At 31.7% G+C, this 20,687-nt stretch overlaps 1 long non-coding RNA gene across 1 annotated transcript; it reads right to left on the reverse strand.

Annotated features, from left to right (window-relative positions):
* Window positions 1-10,618: 10,618 nt before the first annotated feature.
* Window positions 10,619-18,524, reverse strand: LOC132758191 (uncharacterized). The gene is made up of 3 exons (XR_009629546.1): window positions 18,356-18,524; window positions 12,122-12,224; window positions 10,619-10,965 (listed from the first exon to the last, which is right to left on the reverse strand). It is a non-coding gene; the product is annotated as an uncharacterized LOC132758191 (long non-coding RNA).
* Window positions 18,525-20,687: the final 2,163 nt, after the last annotated feature.

A 20,687-nucleotide genomic window follows, 5' to 3' on the forward strand; every position in this document is an offset into this window, starting at 1 on the left:
ATTACCCTGGGGTCTTCCACACAATAAGGGTATTGACTCTATGAAGACATTTTGTCAAATTATGTGGTAATTATGTAGCGGAAAGACTTTCGCATCCAAAGTCACTACGACATTGACCTTTATGCTTTGGCACTTAAAAATAAATGGTAATACTTTATAATGATCATCTTATGAATTACATTTTTGTGTCGTCATGGATCTCGTCTCCATCGTCTGTCCGCCCGTCACAAAACATGTAGCCTAATGGTGCAATTTCAGGAGTGGTCAATACCAAGTCTAGTTGTACATATTGTCGGCATTTTCCGTTTTAATTATTTTTGTCAGAGTTATAGCCTTTAATATTTTTTATTTTTAAAGTTTGTCCGGACTACGTCTCTTATACCAGTATTTTAGTTTGAATGATTTTTTGGCTGAGTTATGGCCCTTGGATATAAAAGGCGTTTTGTCCTGTTCATGAAAGCTAAAACATGCTACAAAGTATAGAACGAACTTGTCAATATTCCCAAAATACAACTGCTAACACATGTACAGGCGACACATGTAATTATTGCTCGTTCTTGTAATAGATCTATACTTATTTTCTCGACTTCGTGACTTTTTTCATAACATTGAAGATTTTATTGTTCATGACATGAATCCATGTTCTCACCATGCACCTATACAGATAAATTTGTGTATAAAAAATCATTGTAAAAAGTCCTTAAGTAAGGACACCTTTGTTGATAAAATCGTGTGGAGTAATGCAAAATGTTTAGAGTATAAAAATGTAATTGACTTAGAAAAAAATTACATAGAAAGTATTGTTGATAACATTATTTTTTCCAATACAGATATAAATTGTGGAGTAGATCAATTTGCAGATATCCTTTACAAAGGTGTATATAGCGTTTTTGGTAGGTCAGTAAATGTCAAATCGAAAACGCAAATTTAAAAGTCCGTGGTTTACGCAAGAATGCGAGACGACTAGACGTGAATTACGTTCAGCCACGAAGTTATACAAAAGCAATAGATCTACTAATAACAGTGACATTTTTCTTGAAAAAAGATGCATTTACTAAACGTAAGGCTAAAACGAAACTAAGGCAAATCAAAAAAATATTTTGCTTAAATTAGCTGCCACAGAACCACAGCAAATTTGGAAAGAAGTGAATAATTTAATAGCTAAAAATTTCAAAAAACAATAATATAAGTTCGGAGGATTTTTTTTAATCATTTTAAATACATTTTTTCGGATGATTTAGACTTTTCGAAAGATGATGTTAAGAATATCTTGTCTAATAATAGCAATGTAACTAATGTAGAGCTGCTCGATAAATCATTTACTATAGAATAGGTTCTAAAAGCAATGTCGACATTAAAGCGGGGGAAAAGTGGGGGTATTGATATTTTAATTCCTGAAATGGTTATTGACAGTAAAGATTTATTAGCACCATTATTATGTAAAGTTTTTTATCATATGTATGTAGATTGTATATATTCGGTTAGTTGGGCAAAGGGCGTGATTGTCCCTGTTCCAAAAAAGGTGACCAAAACCATGTTAACAATTATAGAGGTATTACTTTCACTAGTATTTTCTCAAAAATATTTTCAGTTTTGCTAGATACAAGGCTTTGCTCATGGGCAGAATCAAATAAATTATTATCTGATTTTCAATATGGTTTTAGAAAAAAACAAAAGCACAATTGATTGCATTTTTGTTCTAACTTCGATTATAGATATCTCCCTTGAAAACAAAAAGTTAAACTGTGCTTTTGTTGACTTTAGGAAAGCTTTCGATGTTGTATATAGAATTGGCTTATGGTTAAAGTTATTAGAATCAGGTGGTTTGTCAAAATTTGTTAAAATGTTGCAAAAAAATGAATGAAAATGTAAAAGTAAAAAAGTTGTGTACGTGTTTATGGTATGTGTTCTGATAGTTTTGATAGTGTTAAAGGTGTTTAACAAGGCGAGCCTTTATCGCCGTTATTATTTCTGTTTTTCATAAATGATATGTATCAATGTATTCTTTATGACACATGAGATTCGTTTTGTTTAGAGGAACTGAAAGTTTTTCTATTACTTTTTGCAGACGACACTGTGTTAATGTCATATTCTTCTGAAGGGCTTCAACGATTGTTAAATAATTTACTTGTGTATTGTAACAATTGGGGTATAACAGTCAACATTGATAAAACAGTTGCTATGGTTTTTAAAAAGGGAAATTATCCAGAACATTTTGAAGTATTTTATAACAATTGTAAGCTCAATATTGTTCTTATTTTTACATATTTAGATGTAACGCTATCTTCTAACGGATGTTTTTATCAAGCTCAGAAATCATTATCACAAGAGCATTGTATTCTCTTAATTCATTATTCGATGTTGTATCTTTAAATATTTCTGAAAGGATTAAACTCTTTGATTCGATGGTTTGCTCTATTTTGAATTATAGTTGTGAAGTGTGGGGTTGTTATAAGGTACCAGATATTGAAAAGGTTCATATGAAATTTTTAAAACAAACTTTACAAGTTTGAACACAAACATCAAATGTTTCATTTTATGATGAATTTCGAAGATTTCCACTATATTTTATGCATAATATAGGACTGATTAAATATTGGTTTAAGATAATGTCAAACACAGATTCTCTTATGTAAAACTTATTTATGAAGCATGATTTTAATGGTTATCCAGTAAATAAATGGTCTAAAAATGTTAAGAACATTCTAGATGAAACAGGTTTTTTGCTACCTATGAAATAATGCATCTGTAACAAATTTACAAATCCAATGTGTTATTAGATCAATTTATGATCAGTATATTCAACAGTTTTATTCTGAACTTCGTAACTCACCAACACTAAAAACATATTGTTTGATAAAGACAGATTTTTGTACAGAGAAATATTTATCAAGTATCTCTAAATAGCATAATCTAGGCAAAGTTGTCCGCTCATAATCATCTACTTATTGAAGAGGGAAGGCATAGAAATGTTGACAGAAGACTTAGGCTTTCTTTAGGCTTTTTGTTGGGCTTTCTTTAGGGATTCTGTATTTATCTATTTTAGTATATGAGTAGTATTCAAAACGAATATCATGTTTTACTAGTTTGCCCATTTTATAAAGAAATAAGAAAGCATGTTTGCCGAAATATTATTGTCATTGGCCTAATTTGAACAAATTAAAAACATTATTATCTAGTACTCAGAGTAGCATTTTTAAACAAAACCTCAAGATTTAGCTAATGTTAAAAGAAATATGTAATGACCATATTGCATTTTTTCAACATTTTCTTAAATGAGTTTGTATTTATTGTTATAGCTTGTTAATTACTTCCTGCATTGTGTTTATATTGTAAAATAATAAAAGAATGAATTATATATGACTAATGTCGTTTATTGCCTTATCAATTATTTAATGCATGTATTATCTACAACTGTAACTATATAATAACATACTTTTCTCAACTGTACATTATATCCGCCATACAGTTGTGTATTGGCGATGAACATTGTATATGTTTGTGCCAAATAAATATTGAATTGAATTTAATATGCTTATTGAGCTGAAACAGTTTTCACATTCAATGACACAGTGACTTTGTCAACTATAATTAAGCGCCCATAATAATTGTGATCATCTATGCTAATAGCCCTATGGTGTTTAAAGACTAATGGTTCTCTAGTTGTTGAGCGGATATTGATTGATCACTTGAAATCATCTGTGCCAAAATCAATAAGGGTATTGTACAAAATAAGGGTAATCATCCCGCAATTTGAAGGATATAATTCATACTGTACTCAAGCTATTGAGCAGAAACTTTTATGTAACATTAAAAGTCACTATGTGACATTGAGTCATCAGCGCACAAAAGCAATAGGGCTATTTTACTCAATGTGGGTGGTTATTCTATACGGTTTGAAAACTATGGGTCACAAAGTTCGATAGTTAATTGAGCGGAAAAGTTGTCATATAAAAAGTCACTGTACCTTAGCGTGTACGGAAATCGATAGATCCCATAAAACGAATATAATACAAAAAAAGCCCAACTCTGACTAATTTGTTGCAAGGCGAGTTAATAAGTTCGAGTCTTGACCTGGAGATCCCGAATCGCTCAACCGTGACGTGTGTTATCAAAATTAATAAATTAAGACAATCTAAACAAATGTATGGCACCATAAATGGACATAAACCGTAAATTAAATTATAATTGAAATTTCAAATACATCAATAAATGTCATTGTCATTTAAATGGAAAACGTTTTACCACTTACTTTCTGCATCATCAATGTATTGTGCTCTAATAATCTCATCTTTATTTTGTTGTTATAATTTTTCTTTAATCTTATCTGCTCTAATAATCTCATATTGCCTTTTTCTCTCACCTTTTTCTATTCTAATGGTGTCACGAGCTGCCTTTGCGGCATCATCCAGTGCTGTCGTTATATCATCTTTTCCAATAACGAGGCTATCATTTTCTAACTGAAAAATTTGTTACAGGAGAGAAAAATTAGAAAATATAAAACCAAATATATAATAAAAAAACAGTTATTGAGATAATGAGATAATAATTACAACATGTCTAATAACAAACATCATACAAAATATGAATACATTTAGAGGCCGACACTTACATTTTTAAGTATAAATTGTTGATTTGGGGACGGATTTTGTTCAGACTTAGACAACATATTTAACATATCAAACTTACTTATGTAGAATTAATAACGAAACAAATAGGCTTCTTTAAAATGAAAAATCACAAAAAGCTGAAAATATCGTAACAAAATTAACAGTTTCTGAATTCCACAAAACCAGTTCTAATACTGTGTGTGTCCGTGTCCTCCAATGTCAATAAACAACGTGTAAACACCTCTGTCTCATGGAAATGACGTAGTTTCTCATGAAGACTTGATGAATATTTCTCCATTTCTGAATAAGGATTTACTCGAGTTCCAGCAACTCCTTCTGCCTACTCAGTCACCAGATCTGAACATCATCGAACACTTGTGAGAATAAGAGTGTGGAAAAGCGACCAGTACCCCTCGTACTTTGTGGAACTCGAACAAGCCCTTGTTCAGGAATGGAGGACCATGAGACAGAGGTGTTAACACGTTGTTACAGCCATGGAAGGATCACACAAAGTATAAGATTTTGGTTAACATACAGATTAATTCGGATTCAAATTTTTTTACGATATTTACTGCCATTCTGTGATTTTTTCATTTTATAGTAGCCTATTTGTTCAATCTGACTAAAGTTCAGATCTACTTTTTTCTTTTATGTAGATTTAAAGACGACCGTATATGTTTCGCCTTCTTTATAATTCGGATTTCCAGAGAAAACTATTCTTAGACATGCAATTAAACCGGTTTTTACATAGACATTAGAAAAAGTATCAAAATACCGTTAAACATGGAAGTTAAACAAATTGTTGATTTTTGTCAGAAAAGTTGAAAGTATTTTTTAACAAATTACTTGAAAAAATAGAGTCAATTTTTAATGGGAAGATTGTTTTGTCACTTAAACGTTCTGCTATATAAACAACGCCATGTTTGTTCTCGAAATCATGCAATTTACCTACTCAGTATTTTTTCCCAGGGTTAAGATTAGAAACCCCATTGCTTTCAAAATTATGAAAGCATGCCGATGATTGGCTGTGCCATTTTCGGCTATTAGCGACACAAGGTAAAAAATGCAAATCTTATATAAGTCAAGAAATAGCAATAAATTCTTATATGGCCACTCTCAGATCTAAAAGCAGTACGTTATTTAGAGCTGATTTTAATCAGATTGCCTATTTGTTTTTTTTTTTATTTTCTTGTCAATGAAATGCGAATAAATTCTTAGTAGTAAGTATGATATATTGAAATTTGTATGGTCCAAATTTGAGCAAAATACGTCACAAATACACAATTTATACTGAAAGTGTAAATGTCGGGTAATCAGTGCCTCTAAGTGTATATACAAAAATATCGATTCATCGAGAGCTATTTATTTAAGAATTAGAAATGTGTTAAGCACTTTATCAATATAAGGTAAATGCACCTATTTCGTGCATTGACATCTGCAGACGAACGAGGAGGCATTGAAGATCCGAGTCAGCGAATGAATAATGATAATAAAACTTAAGATTACTTACATGAAGAAGCTTTTGTTTGGCACTCTGCGCATGCGTGTCTGTCGCTAAATATCCGGTATCGGAAAGAAGTTGTTGAAATACTTTAAAGAACTGTTGAAGATCCTGATCCTCTACCTCTAATGTTGGCGAATAGCTCAATGTTCTACTAATTTCTCTTGCCTGGCAAAATCAAAGGAATATAAAGGGGAAAACAACTACAGCATCGTTAATATAACTTTAGAAGTCAGTTTCGACAAAATATACATCTAAAAAATCTAATCACTTTATCTGAATAAATTGAAGCTACCTCACGCACCTTATATTTATCAAAATATGACTATTATTGAAATCTAATATAGTAACAAAGTTGCCAGAATTGTTTATCTTTATATATGTTGATTTATGATATTTTATTTTAAAGTATTGTATAAACGTATTTTATGTACACTTTGACTGACTGGTCTACACAAACAATTTTAAAATAGTGGGTACCTTCTCAAACATGTTGGTCTTTTTGTTAAGGTTTTCATGTACTTTCGACTGAAAGTCCTTGTTATTGATGATAACACTGATCATGCCAACGAAGTCTGTTTCTTGTGCACAATTTACATCTTTGTACCCATCTGGGGGCATGAAACATTTAGCTACCTCCCAGGAATTACTACACCACTGTGTAGCATCAGTGTTCTTGTATGACGGACAATAGAACCTATGCGCATTTTGTATTTCAGTTTTGAAATTATGACATATCTTGTAAGGACAGCCGGTAGGATTGTATCGTGTTGCAGAATGTCGATGGTAATTGCATCGTCCACGCCCAACATTACATATTCTATCTGTTGGACATTTGACAACATTTTCGGTGAAGCAGCTTGAACATAACGTTCCACTCATTAATCCATTGTTGTAGCATATATCATTTAAGCATTTCAATTGAAATTCTTGAAATTCATGACAAACAAAAGGTTCAATTCCTTCTTTGGTGAAAAGCACTGCTAACTGGGCTTTAATCCAGTTATTGTATTTTCTTTCCAAACGTTTAGGAGGACTGTATGAAGCCATTGTTTACAAACATTGTCTTCCGCAGATAACAAAAGTACTTTGTTAGATGTTCATTCCAAATCTAAAACAAGAAAAACAATGATAACCGCTGCATAATGTGTTCCCAATTCAATTTTTTTTACATATTCAACTTTGAAAATGACATTCAACTATCATAAAAGTCATACTAATTGACGAAAATGAATGTTAAAATAATCTGCGAGAAATAATATAAAGAAACTTTACCAGTTCCGTACAATGATTACCATTGTAAACTCACATAATACAATTATATTAGAATAGATTAGTGTTTGAAATTATTTTTGTCTAATAGGATTGCGGCATTTCAAACGAATCGTGTCACACTTACTTTGGTAAATCGGTAAACTGTGAATCAGTCTAGTAAATCGACTGTTTATAAAAATTATTTAAAACACCAAGCTGGTTAAAATTTATCAGTACGTATTTGCAAAATTAAATTGGTCGCGCTTAGATTGATAAAAATAAATGCTTTACAAGTTTAATAAGATTATTAATACCTATGCTACTATATATAGTAACAAAATGTAGGGTATATTTCAGGGCCATTATGGCAAGATCTAGGTCATTATGCAATTTTGGCCGCCTTGCTACTCGGCATTAATTTTTCCATAATGGGCAATTGAATGAGCGCACGTGCAGAATGACGTAATCAACTCTTAGTTACTTTCAAGATTGCTGCTGACGTTGAATGAACTGTAGTCACTCGCACACATTTTTTTAGGTGAAAGCTGCATGCCTCCAGATGAGCGAAAATAGTTCAATAAAATCAAACTAGAAAAAATGTACTAAGATCTTAGGAAAAGTACAAATATTCAAGGTTCAAGTAATAGTTTACATGTTATGTGCGATTAATGACTGATTTTCAGCATTTATAACTATATTTCTACTGCGTTACTAACGAAGCCAGGGCTATTTTTGCATATTTTGTCCTTTATTTAGTAATTTACGTGTGTTGTAAGTGCCATTGATAATGTGTAAATTGCTTCCTTTCGGTCATTTCACTAAATAATACTTTTAAACACATTTTCAATATTTTCATGAAAATCGGCATGAATCAGTAGACGTGCTACTACGTTATTAATCACAATCAGCAGAGCTAAACATTGAAGATATATATAAACTCAAAACAATACTGTACATGACCCTTAGAAATTCCAAAAATGATTTCAGAGTGACGGTAGGAAACGGTCGGATCGTTCGCATTTAGACTCAGGTTCGCATTTAGACTCAGACATCAGTCTCAAAAACCGTGCTTGAAGGCACAAAACTTCATGAAAAACTGGCACTAGATCTAAATGTTATTCTCACAAAAATGTAAAAAGGATTCTGTATTTATCGATAAAAACAACAATAAAACAACATTTTATTTTTTGTGTTATCTTGTTTTCTTTGTTAGTAGGAGTGTTGAACTGTATGACAACTGTCCGTTTCTTAGAAAAGGCAACAACGAAGATAAGCGACGTTGTCTAAACGCGTATTTCGGACATATGTATTAATTAAAGACGTTAATACTTGGTTGCTGCTCGGCATTATGCGATGTTCATAATGTCCTTAGAATCTACAGTTATTGTTGATGATGAAAATATGCTGATATTTAATCAAACTGATTTTAGAATGGACATTGATGTTGAATAAAACATACAAATTTAATAAATACAATCTGAGAATGCAAATCCTTATATAAATCAAAGTGCTGAAGGCACTGCAGTTGGGACGAACTTGAAGAATAAAAATTACCATTTTTTTACTATTTCGGGGGCAAATCATTCAATGAGTGAAGGGTGTTGCCGGTTGATAAATATAAAGTGCACAATTCAGTAAATTATCAGTAGTTGATACAATTATTCTATGACATACATGTTCAAATATAATATTTAGGTTACATGTACATGTAGGTCCATCACAAACTGTTATTGGCCCTTTTTGACAAGAGCAACAAGTAAAATAAAAGCTGCCAGAAGAAACTGCTAGCTGGACTATTTTTTAACGCATAGCATAATAAGGGAGACAAAACTATGAAAAAATAATCAATAATGATATCAATATATTTCTGTATCAGTATCAAGAAAACACTGAATGGTCAATATTTTTGCATCACATTATATATATATATGTGGCCATGTCATTAAAACTGATGATGGCTTTTGTAAACTGCACTTTTCATGCTAATCTCTTTCACTGTGTGACGTTTCAATCGAATTCCCTTAATATTTTAGTCCTTCTCTTTTTCTTCAATATTTTAATCCTCTCTCCGAACAAATATCATGAAATAACATATCATGAAATAATATAAACGGAGATAATTCAAAACTAAGTAATGTAGAATTTTGGTTATTTGACACAGCTCTGCTCACTAGTCTCTACAACTGTGTTTAGTTTGAGTAAGATATCACTGAAAAGATATACATCAGACAACCAATATTTTAAATTTTGATGTATTATAAGAGATGATAATTGTAAAATTAAGCTAGGAAAATTATGGTTCTTTGAAACTTCACTTCCTTTCACTTGAATGTTTTCGCTGTGTAAAATTTTAATCAAATTCCATCAGCACTATTAGGTATTTCTCTGGACAAGCATTATTAAGTACATGTACTATAAAGGGAGATAATTTAAAAACTACGGAATGTAGTTATTGTTCTTTGACAATTTGACAAATTCGAGTATGTACAACTGTATGTAGTTTCACTGATAGTTTGGAAGTAAAACTCCAAATAAGCATTTTTAACTTAAGGGAGATAATTAAAACATTAAGCAAGGTAGAGTTATGTTTTTGAACACATTTCACTTCCTCTTAAAAGTCTCTATCATTTTGTGAAGTTTACATAAATTCTCTTCAATACGTATCTAGTTACATTCATATTCCGGACAAAAGTGTGAAGAACGGACGTCTTCCTAAGATCACAATGTGGGTTTTTTCTGTAATCATTTAAAATCTCAAAAACACCATAAGAAACTATTTTCCTCCCATGAGCAACCTTTTTCCCCACAAGTACAAGTCTGTGTGGAATGAACACAGATATTTATCCATAATATTACTCGAGTCCATACAGACAGATGGTTAAGGCAGCAACTGTATTCTCTCCCTTTTGGGATCATAAATTATAATAACATGCGAAATATCCATATGGTTCTATATCAGATACCAGTATGATTGATCTTGCTTTTGTACCTTTTGAGTAATATCAGAATTCAGATTGCATTGACATGGAGAAAGGGATCAGCCTTTAATCCCCTCTTGGTGAAAACTGAAGGGGACTAATAACAACAATTTATTCTCATAGTTTCAATCATCAGGTTTATTACTTTTCATTAAACCAGGCAAGCTAATATACATGTTATAACTTATGAGGTATGCTAGCTCTGAATGTATGTCATTGCTAAATATTACACAATATTTTAATAAATTGCAATATGCAGTCATATGTGACACAAGTCCTTGGAGCTTCAATTAATGGAAGTTTTTTTAGTAAAATCAGTCAAAATATCATCATTGATTTAATTTATCACGATGGTTTTGTTTGTAGCCAAAACAGCTATATTTAACATTTTCCTTCAACACAATGTTCTTGCCTGGCCCTATACTATTGACAGGGGATTTAACTGAAGTGCTAACTCAGACTACCGCTCTAAAATAGTCCAACTAGTCCCAAGTGTTCATGGTTGAACAGTTATTTAGCCTATACAGTTATGATCACACTGTACTGTACTACATCTGGAAACTGGAGATTACCACAGACTGTGGTGCTAATCCTCATTTGCTTGACAGTGACGCATGACCACCTTAAAAAATGCATTAACAATTATATGAAGTTCAACAATTGGCAAAAAATACTTATCTTATTTGCTTCTTCTTAGATTTATAATGCAGAGCACTAAAGTTGTGTGTCTGCCATACAAAATGACTTTCAATAACAATATTTAAATATATTCGAAATACAATTTCTTTAATAAATACTCATACTAATACTAATACTTTTCTGTCACATAGGTTCAGACAGTATACAATTTATTTGTTTAGACTGCATACAATTTAAATGTATAATAATTTATTGGCTACAATTGTAAATAATGGTTAGTTTAATAAACAATATGAATGTTCAAAAGATTATCCCTTCAAACTTTAAAAACAGCCTGTCAATTAAGCAGATCCTAGCAATTGAGGCACATTAAGCAGAAAAATGGTCAATCAAAAGGTAGGGAAACATTGTTATACATATTTAAATCATTTGGTGAAGAAACAAAAGCAACAAAACTATATTGTAAATTTTGCAGTTCCTTGTAACGCCCTGTAGGATTGATTTGTACCACCTTAAAGCACCATACTATGATATTTCATGTAAGTAATCATTTTCAGCAAAGGAAAAAGACTGTCATATGCAGTTATTTAATGCCATTGACAGAAATATTAACTAGCACTATAATAAAATGTGAGCATGCACTGACACTCTTTTATTTTACGCTGTACTATATATGAACAAGTCTTGGACTATTTCAGTATGTAGATTTGAAATGCAAACTAAACAATTTCAGTTTAAAGCCTTTTCCTAGACATTTTGGGGAAAATTACCTTGCACAGTTTGGGAAATTTTGCATCTTGATTGGGAAAAATATTCAGTACCAGCAGGGTATTTTGAATTGTATAAAGTTGTTAATCCAACGAATTGTATATCATTCAAAGCATAAAAAATACATAAAAATTGACAATGAAATGTGTTTTTGAACATCACTGTCTGGTACCATATTGGATTGGAATGGAATGAAGCAAAATTGTCAGCTTTAATAACGAGAATTTCGACTCGATAATGATTGTTTGCCACTGGGAATGGGTCTGGTAATCTGGCCCGCGGTGACACTGGTAAAAAGGCTTGTGTTTTCATGAATAACTTTTGAAGAAAAGTTTGATTTGTGAAATATACATCAAATATTATACAAGAACCTGTTTTTGATAATATTCTGTCTTTCTTTAATCTTACACCTTTTCTAGCTACACTGTTCCAGCCTTTCCAAGTGAATATTGGAGTAAATGATCTTTTATTTCCCTGAAAATATCGATTAAGAGATTTCATCTTCAAAATTATCTAATACTACTCTTAGTGTGTGTATATTCAATGTATATATATGTGTACACCATAATAATTATGATTGTGTAAAGCATGTAATGACATAAAATTTGAAAATTTATGATTTAATATTTCCTCATATTACTCAAAAATATTACCACTTAAATAGGAAATGTTCTAATCATTTTTTATGATGTTACATGTATATTTGTGAATAAAATGTTAAAATGGGAATATCAGTATTATCAAAAATTGTTTAATGTCTAATTAAAACTGATTAAATTATTTGAAGTACGTAGTGATTACATCATTTCAAACAGCCTTGCTGTTGTGTTGACCTTTTCGCCACATGGTTGTGTGTCTGCCTTGTAATCAAGGGGTCTGGGGTTCAAATCCTTTTCAGTGGCTGAAGATTTTTCAGGTTAACAATGATCATGATGGCAGTTATTTTTCTTCAATTTTCAAAACAACCTGTGGCTTTCTGAAGGGAAAAATATAGCATGATAAATCAGAAAAGGGGAAAATCAGATTCTAACTACTGGGAATGGAATTTACCCATACATTTAAAAAAAAATTTTTATTCACTTTACTGTGCATGGTACTAGCAGAGGCTATCTATAAGCAGCTTTCTGTCTTCTGCTGACTGATATAAGTCAGCTGATGTTTAGTCATCATTCTGGTGAAGAATGTGCACAGGGGCTTTAGAGGAAAATATAAGTATTTTAAGGGGAAAATATACCTTTCTTGGGCGAGGGGAAACATTCTTTATTCGGCTGTAAAATACAGGGGGAAAATCACTGGGTGGTGAGGGTAAAATAAAAAATTACAATAATGCTCGTTTGTCTTTTGTGGGTATGAAGAATCAACTAGCAATCAATAAGAGTTTAGTCAGAAATAATAGGACAGTGCTTCTAGCTTGTACTCTAATGTCTCAATTATACAAGACCTGCAATATTAACAGAGGCTCAGCTTAACAGCTAAATGGCTGCTATTGAGGGTTAAATCTTTTTTTTCTAATCTTTCATATAAGCTCTTTATTCATTGAATTACTTAATGTTTGAACATGATAGATAAAAATAAAATTATTCTGAAATATTTAAGAATGTGCCCCATTTGGTAGAGACGTTACGGCCGTGACAAGACCAACAAATTGTAGGCGTATATGCCGGTTGTCCTTGTAAAGGCAGACATAAAAACCTGTCTGTGTTGCAGTCCAAAAATTGAGACTAGGCTACAGTAAGGTCGAAATGTCTTGGGGACGAAATACTCGAGATCTCTCAAATTACTTCGAAATTATTAACGAAAGTTTTAGGTTTGGGAACGAACTGACATGAATAAATGAACTTATTATTATTATTCATCAAATTCATAACATATTTTGCTTTAAAACTAACCTTATGGGCTAAACAGGCTGATAAGCTTGTCAAGTAGGTCATAAAGTAAACTCGAAGTTGTTGGATTCATCTAATTACTGTACATTACTGTAGACAGTATAGACATATATTATCTACATCTCTGGCTATTTCTATTTCAATATTCACTTTGCAATTATAAACTACAAAATTTATTCGATAAAAATTGTCTTTTTCAAAAATATCTGGAATATCATACAAAAAATGTGATGATAAGGTACGGATGAGTAATTTGAATAGTGCGACTCTCCATTCATAGAATTACTATGATCAATTCATAGAATTACTCGAATTTTCAAATTATATCCGCTAGATTTCTAATACCGCAATTCAAGCTTAATTGCACATGATTTTTTAAAAAATAAATTTCTTATCTTTTCTTCTATTCGCAATAAATCAAAATTTTCAGAAATACAGAGCACTATTTTTCACTCGCGTCGGTTAAGCGTCGGTCATGGTCGGATGATCACTATGAACTCAACTTCCTTGAAAAATGTAGGAATACAATATAACATATATAGTGGTGATGAAACGTCACTGCAGTGGGCGTTACCCTGTATGATTGGAAATTTCGGGTGTGTAAGTAAACTAGTTAATCAAAGCACAGAGGGCGCTGAATTTGTTTGGGTCTCAGAATGTCAGAAAGAGATTATAAACCAATTTGTTTTTGTATAGTGCCACCAATGCTTTCCAGTGTTTAACTGTAGTAAATTGGCTATAAGATTTATTGCAACACTGATATTCAATTCAATGTTTATTTGACTTAAACAATTAAAAAAATGAATTGCCTTAACTTGGATTTGAACTCCAGACCTCTCGATTCCTAAGCGAGCGTGCAAACCGCTCGGCCACGGTGTACTTATATGTTAACGGTCTGAAGAAAACCATATTATTCTCAATTAGGGTTTGTAACTTTTATTATTTCGACGCTAAACCTGTTGTTCAACACAGATGTAAATAATCATGGAGCTTACTATAAGCATGTATATCTATAAAGAATAAAACAATATTAGAAATCTTCGACCATTCGGGAATTATTTTGCTTGAAAATTAATGCGCCTGTCATTTGACAATCTTTACGCAGTCATCTCCCCTGAATTTTTAGTGTTAGTGTACATATAAAGGGTAGTAACCGCTTCAAAAAAGCGGACTACTTTCGGCATTTGCAATTATCAGCATCAAGGTCTGAAATTTCGCTACCATTATTTGTTTGGTCTGACGACCCAAACAAATAAAAACGAACTTTAGAATGTTTAGTGAGTAATCTTGATATTAAATCTTATATCAAAATAACTTATTGCAAAGCACATTTTATCGCAAAACTGGTTGAGACAAAAATGCAACTAAATTATGTCATCACAACAAGTATTGCAAAACTCGTTTTATTGCAAAACGAGTTGTATTATTATTAACTTTATTTCCCATTTTCATAGATCTTAAACATAATAGAAAAAATATAATGTATATAAAATCACATTCAATACATGTTATACAATAATTCAAAGTAAATATAGGTTATAGTTTAAACATAGATTAAGCACATAAATTTATGATATGCATCATAATATAATTATACATATTTACATAAATAAATACAAGAAAAAAATTACACACGTGCCTATTTTGTAATAAAAATGCTGTGAGATATTTTTATATGATTTATGGTCTAGAATTCCATTTAAAATTAGTGCTGTAACGAAACGAAATCAGAAACACTATAAATGGATTAACATCTTCACTTATTATATCCTTTTTACTTTGTCTAGATATATTTGTCTAGACCTATATCATACGGAACATTAACCTCGAAAAATTATTTCTAATTCCTCCATGTCAAAAACTTCAGTAGAGTCCTTTTAAAAGCGAAACATTAGATCAGTATCCACAAGTACTGACAAATCATTTTTGAAAAATACTCCAATAACAGTAAGTTATAACATTATTTTCTTTATTTCATTTTCTCAAACAGTTATTTATGTTTGCATACAATTTGAGAAATGTATCATGTGGCATTAGGAACTTTTTAGTTGGGTTTTACGTCGCACCAACACAGTTGAGATCATATGGTGATTTTCCAGTCTTTAAATAACTGGTGAAGGAAGACCTCAAGCGCTGGAAAACGACCTTGTAAATTAATCCGTTAACATACGGTACTAGACAAAAGGTAGAAAAACGTCCTTGTAAATTAATCTCTTAACATACGGTACTATATACAAAAGGTAGAAAAACGTCCTTGTAAATTAATATCTTAACATACTTCTCACTAGACAAAAGAAAATATATTTGGTAGTGTTTATAAAGACAATTATCCGCGCTAATTTTTTTTAAACCTCAATTCTAGTTACATAAAATGAAGAAAAAAATTGTACAAATAAATAATAAGAAATATAAGACTATGATAGCAAAATATGTACAGTCGCAATAGTTCATGTCTGAACAAGAGATTTGCTGAATATTTTTTTCTAATGGAATATTCACAATACGCACATCATGCATACATTTACATGTAGTGCACGACACGTAGACCTTTTCAATGTAATCTAAGAACAAGACCTCTTGCAATAATATTTCATTCTTAAAAGTGAGAACAAACATCAAGTAATCAATTCGACATTCATAATACGCACTCCCGACATAATCCTGCCACAACGACAAGGCAAAGAGTAGCCTTCTATAGAAAAAATAATTTGAAAGCGCATGAAAGATCTGAAGTAGATGTTTAGCTAAAAATAATTGTAAGAAACATTGTTTTAGCAATCATTTATAGAATTTATTGGTATTGGACATTACATATCGTGAAAAATTATCTAAATAACCGCTAGAAGTAGTTTCATTTAAGGTTGATGTTTTTTTTTCTATCAACAGGTTTGGTAAACGTAACAACTGTGTGTAAAAGTTTTAATTTACAAAAGACACATACTGTTACTTCCGTCTCGTATAACTTTCGCCCTATTAAAATCATTGTCAGCTATCTAACGTGTAAATCCTTAAATTGAGAAACGGGCATTTTCAATCCTTTGATGACAAACTTAAATAAAATTTCGAAATCAAAATGTATCATTTTGATTGTTTTGATAATTTTGGATACTAGAGACTTTCAACTTTTCATTTTTCTTTTAACTTTTAATGTCAATCCTAACATCAAATCAATATATTATATATTCCCGTTTATACGTAATATGATATAATTATCTTATGCGTAACTAATGATCTGAATTGATTCAATTTGGATCCAAATTAAGATTATTTTTTTCAATAAGTAAAACGGTAATATAAGATTACAGTAAACTCCGCTTATAACAAACTCACTGGGACATTCAAAACGTGTTCCTTATATCCGGAGCTCCTTGTAAGCATATAGCGAATTAGTTTCTTGTATCAGGAGTTTTTATAGCGAACAGATTTACATATAACGAACTGATTGTTTACCATTGTCCGCCATTTTTGAAGAGCATTTGATTAAGAAATAGAATAGAAATATTAGTCATTAATTTATAGTTTAGAAACAATACCCGAGAGCGTACTTTTTGGAATTTGAAAATCATTGCTATTTCAGTTTTAGTTTTACTCCCTATCTCAATTTCACATAAAATATAATATTTTGTTTCTAAACTCTTTTCGTTTTCTTTCCATGATTAAGAATAAACAAGATTTTCGATTTTTCCTTCCTTTAATATTGAATATCTTCTATTATAATATAAGGGTGACTTTTTAATGTAAGATATAGATTTCTTTTCAGTTAAATCAAGCGTACTTTGCAGTTTGCAATGGATCATGCTTGCAAGCATGCATGATTATGTTGAAAACCGATTATAAATTATTTTAATTATTTTACTCGAGCAAAACTATTGAAGAAAATAAATAAATAACCGTTTTATCTTGGTGAAAAGAGATCATGCTACAAATATCCTAAATAGAAAACTATACAAATTCATTTGAATAGATGTATTGAAGTACATACAACGATAAACGGTGCATTCGCCCGAGTTTTCATCCGTGCGAATGAAAACGAAAGTTGAAAATGCATGATCTATTTACGAATAGCCAATATTTTGGAGTTCGTTATAAAAGTGTAATTTTCTGTTGTATTAACTAAATTGGGACTTAGAAATGAGTTCCTTATAAGCGATAATTCCTTATAACCGTGTTCGCTATAACCATATATTTTTATATTAAATAAAGAAGGGCAAAATTCGGGCCAAAATAAATTGTTCCCTATAACCGGAAGTTCGCTGTAACCGTGTTCGCTATAAGTGAAGTTTACTGTATTCCAATTTGAAAGATAGCCACACAAGCAATACTCGTAACATTTTCATGACTACCTTATGAATATTCCTGTAATGTTAGGTCAAATTAAAAGGTAGATGTTTTAAAAGTTTGCAAAATGGCGACCTGCATCAGGTAATATTTCCACCCAGCATAAAAAACACTGCAAAACAATAACCTTACAAACATTAGCACTATTCTCCAACGCAAAAGTCAACATCGACATTTTTTATATATAACTTCTCTTTTGTAGTTTCGATTCATTCATGTGGGAAAAATATCCAACTATTAGACAGAAGATCAATGTTTCTTCATAGGTGCGCGTACGAGATGATTTCCTGTACTTCTAATTGGAATGGAGCCATATTATGTTTATAGTGTCGTTGTAACGTAAAACGCAATTTTAAAAAAATAAAATTAAATATCTATTACCTTTATTCACCTGGTATTACATAACAAGAGTAAGGAACAAGATTTTTTCTTCAGTAATATCCTGTCACTTATTGGAACACATTTTTAAGCAAATATTATTTATTTCGTTAAAGTTGTTAATTTTGTTTAAGTGTTTTGGTTAAATTTTTTTTACAGATATCGTCCTCGATTCTACCCGGTTATCGATCGATCACGTGATTAGCTGTCTTTGTAAAGTTGACATTCAATACACAATAGTTATAATGGCGGAACTCATATTATTTACATCGGTCAGGGGCGGATACAGAACAGGATTGGTTGGGGGCTAATATGTGGGTGGAAGGTTTTGACAAAAAAGAGAGAAAATAACATGAAAGGCGAAATGCGTGTCTTTAGGCTTTTGCCAGCATTGGTAATCTTCTGGATTACCAGTGAAACAAATTATTAACGATTCTGATACATCGTCTAGTTTCAAAGTAAAAGCCAGGCACTTAGCTGAGTTGAAATGGATAAAAAAATTACAAACCCCTTTTCCGCGTGACCTTAATGACAATATCTTTAAACGAGGTAATATTTCTGAAGATCCCACTATTGACACTTTTTCTATTCTTGACATACGGAAACGGAAATCTCGATCCCATGGAATACGTAAAAATGGTAACATTTAACGTAAATCAAAACAACTATGTCTGTTTCCGATTCAAATAACATCCTGCCTAATTCGGGTAGACATGCTATGTTATCACGTCTAACCTCTCTTTCTTTTCGGTCTCTTTAAACTTTAGATGAAGAAGCTGATAGCATAGTTATCCAAACTGATCCTTTATATACTGCAGCCTACCTCATACCAAAGTTTTACACAGTATATTTTAAGATCTCTTATCGACGCCACCGCTGAACATGACAGACACTTTGTTACAGTTACTTTTCTAAACAAAGGTATTGATTTCATCGATTTACTTAGTATTTTTCGTGACAAACGCGTTACCGACGCGATTCCTAAATATTTCAAAAACTCTAAGATAAGCTCTAGAAATGCGGTCGAGAAGCGATCGTATAGTGATCGAGTAGAAGATCTATTTGATCGAGAAAAAATCGTGTAACGATCTAGTTTGGTCGGGTATGCATCGGGTATACATCTCTTACCCGATCTGTACACGATCATCTCGACTTCTACTCGAGCATTATCCGATCTGGTGGGGTGGAAATCTGGCAACGATCAAGCAGAGGTCCAGTTAGTCTAGTTAAGATATTGTATGACTCGGCTAAAGGTCTGGGTGATCAAGAAGAATTCGGGATGATGGCCGGGTTGTCGTCGAGAAGAAGTCGTAAACATGATAGACTTGAGGTCGTGTAGGAGTCGTGAATGTGCATTTAATCCAACTTGGTCGGGCTTCATCGGGTAATTAATGTGATCGGGACGATCGAGTTGATCTGATCGGCGGTGAGAACATAGCTTTACTTGGAATTTGGCAAAATATTCACTGGTGATTTTGATATAATAAACGACAAGAGAATCCGTAATTTATTTCTTAAAGGACTAAAATATAGAATTCCTTCCGATATTGATTTTAATGTTTGCTGAATTGATCGAGGACTTTTCAGTTAAATGGTGTCGTCGCGAAAATGCTGATAGTAATGCACTAAATACATGGAAACATTTTTTATTTAATATTATTGAATCACGTATAGAATTTTATCGTGGGAATGAACATCTTTTGTCACCTTAACCTAGACTTACTTTACGACATCTTAGAAAGGATATATTAGCGTTCCACTGTTAATTTGTTTGAGTACCGTCTAACAAGGCGGCCAATAACATTATTATAGTATGAGGTATTCATTACGTAAATGTTTAACAAAATGAACTTAACAGCACCAATTGTTCTTACAAATCATGAGCGGAAAAATATATAAACTTGTTAAATGCGTCAAATCTATCTTGAAAATCTGAGTTTAGGCACAAAACTCGTTCGTTTTTTTATTGGATGTAGCATTTATTACAAGACAAAATAGCTCATATAATGGATATTATTATATGTGTGTGTTTAGATTGGTTTACCCTTGCCATCGTTATGATTACCAGATGGGCAATGATTCTCAAAATAAGGACTAACTACATAAATACACAGTAGGTATGTATATTTGGCACTTTAAAATGTGTCTGTGTTAGTGGTATTAGGTTATCATTATGAAACCCAAAACAATCCGTTGATTCGTTATTCTTTATATTGTTTCAAGGCTGCCCCTTATGCGCATTAACTATTGCATTTTAAACGAAATGAAACTTTTCATTAAAATAAATTCATATTGCATTATTTTGAAACGGAGTGTGTGAATGATCTTAGATTTG

Source organism: Ruditapes philippinarum, unplaced genomic scaffold (assembly GCF_026571515.1).
Source record: "Ruditapes philippinarum isolate M1 unplaced genomic scaffold, ASM2657151v2 ctg165_1_1_1_1, whole genome shotgun sequence".
NCBI lineage: Eukaryota > Metazoa > Mollusca > Bivalvia > Venerida > Veneridae > Ruditapes > Ruditapes philippinarum.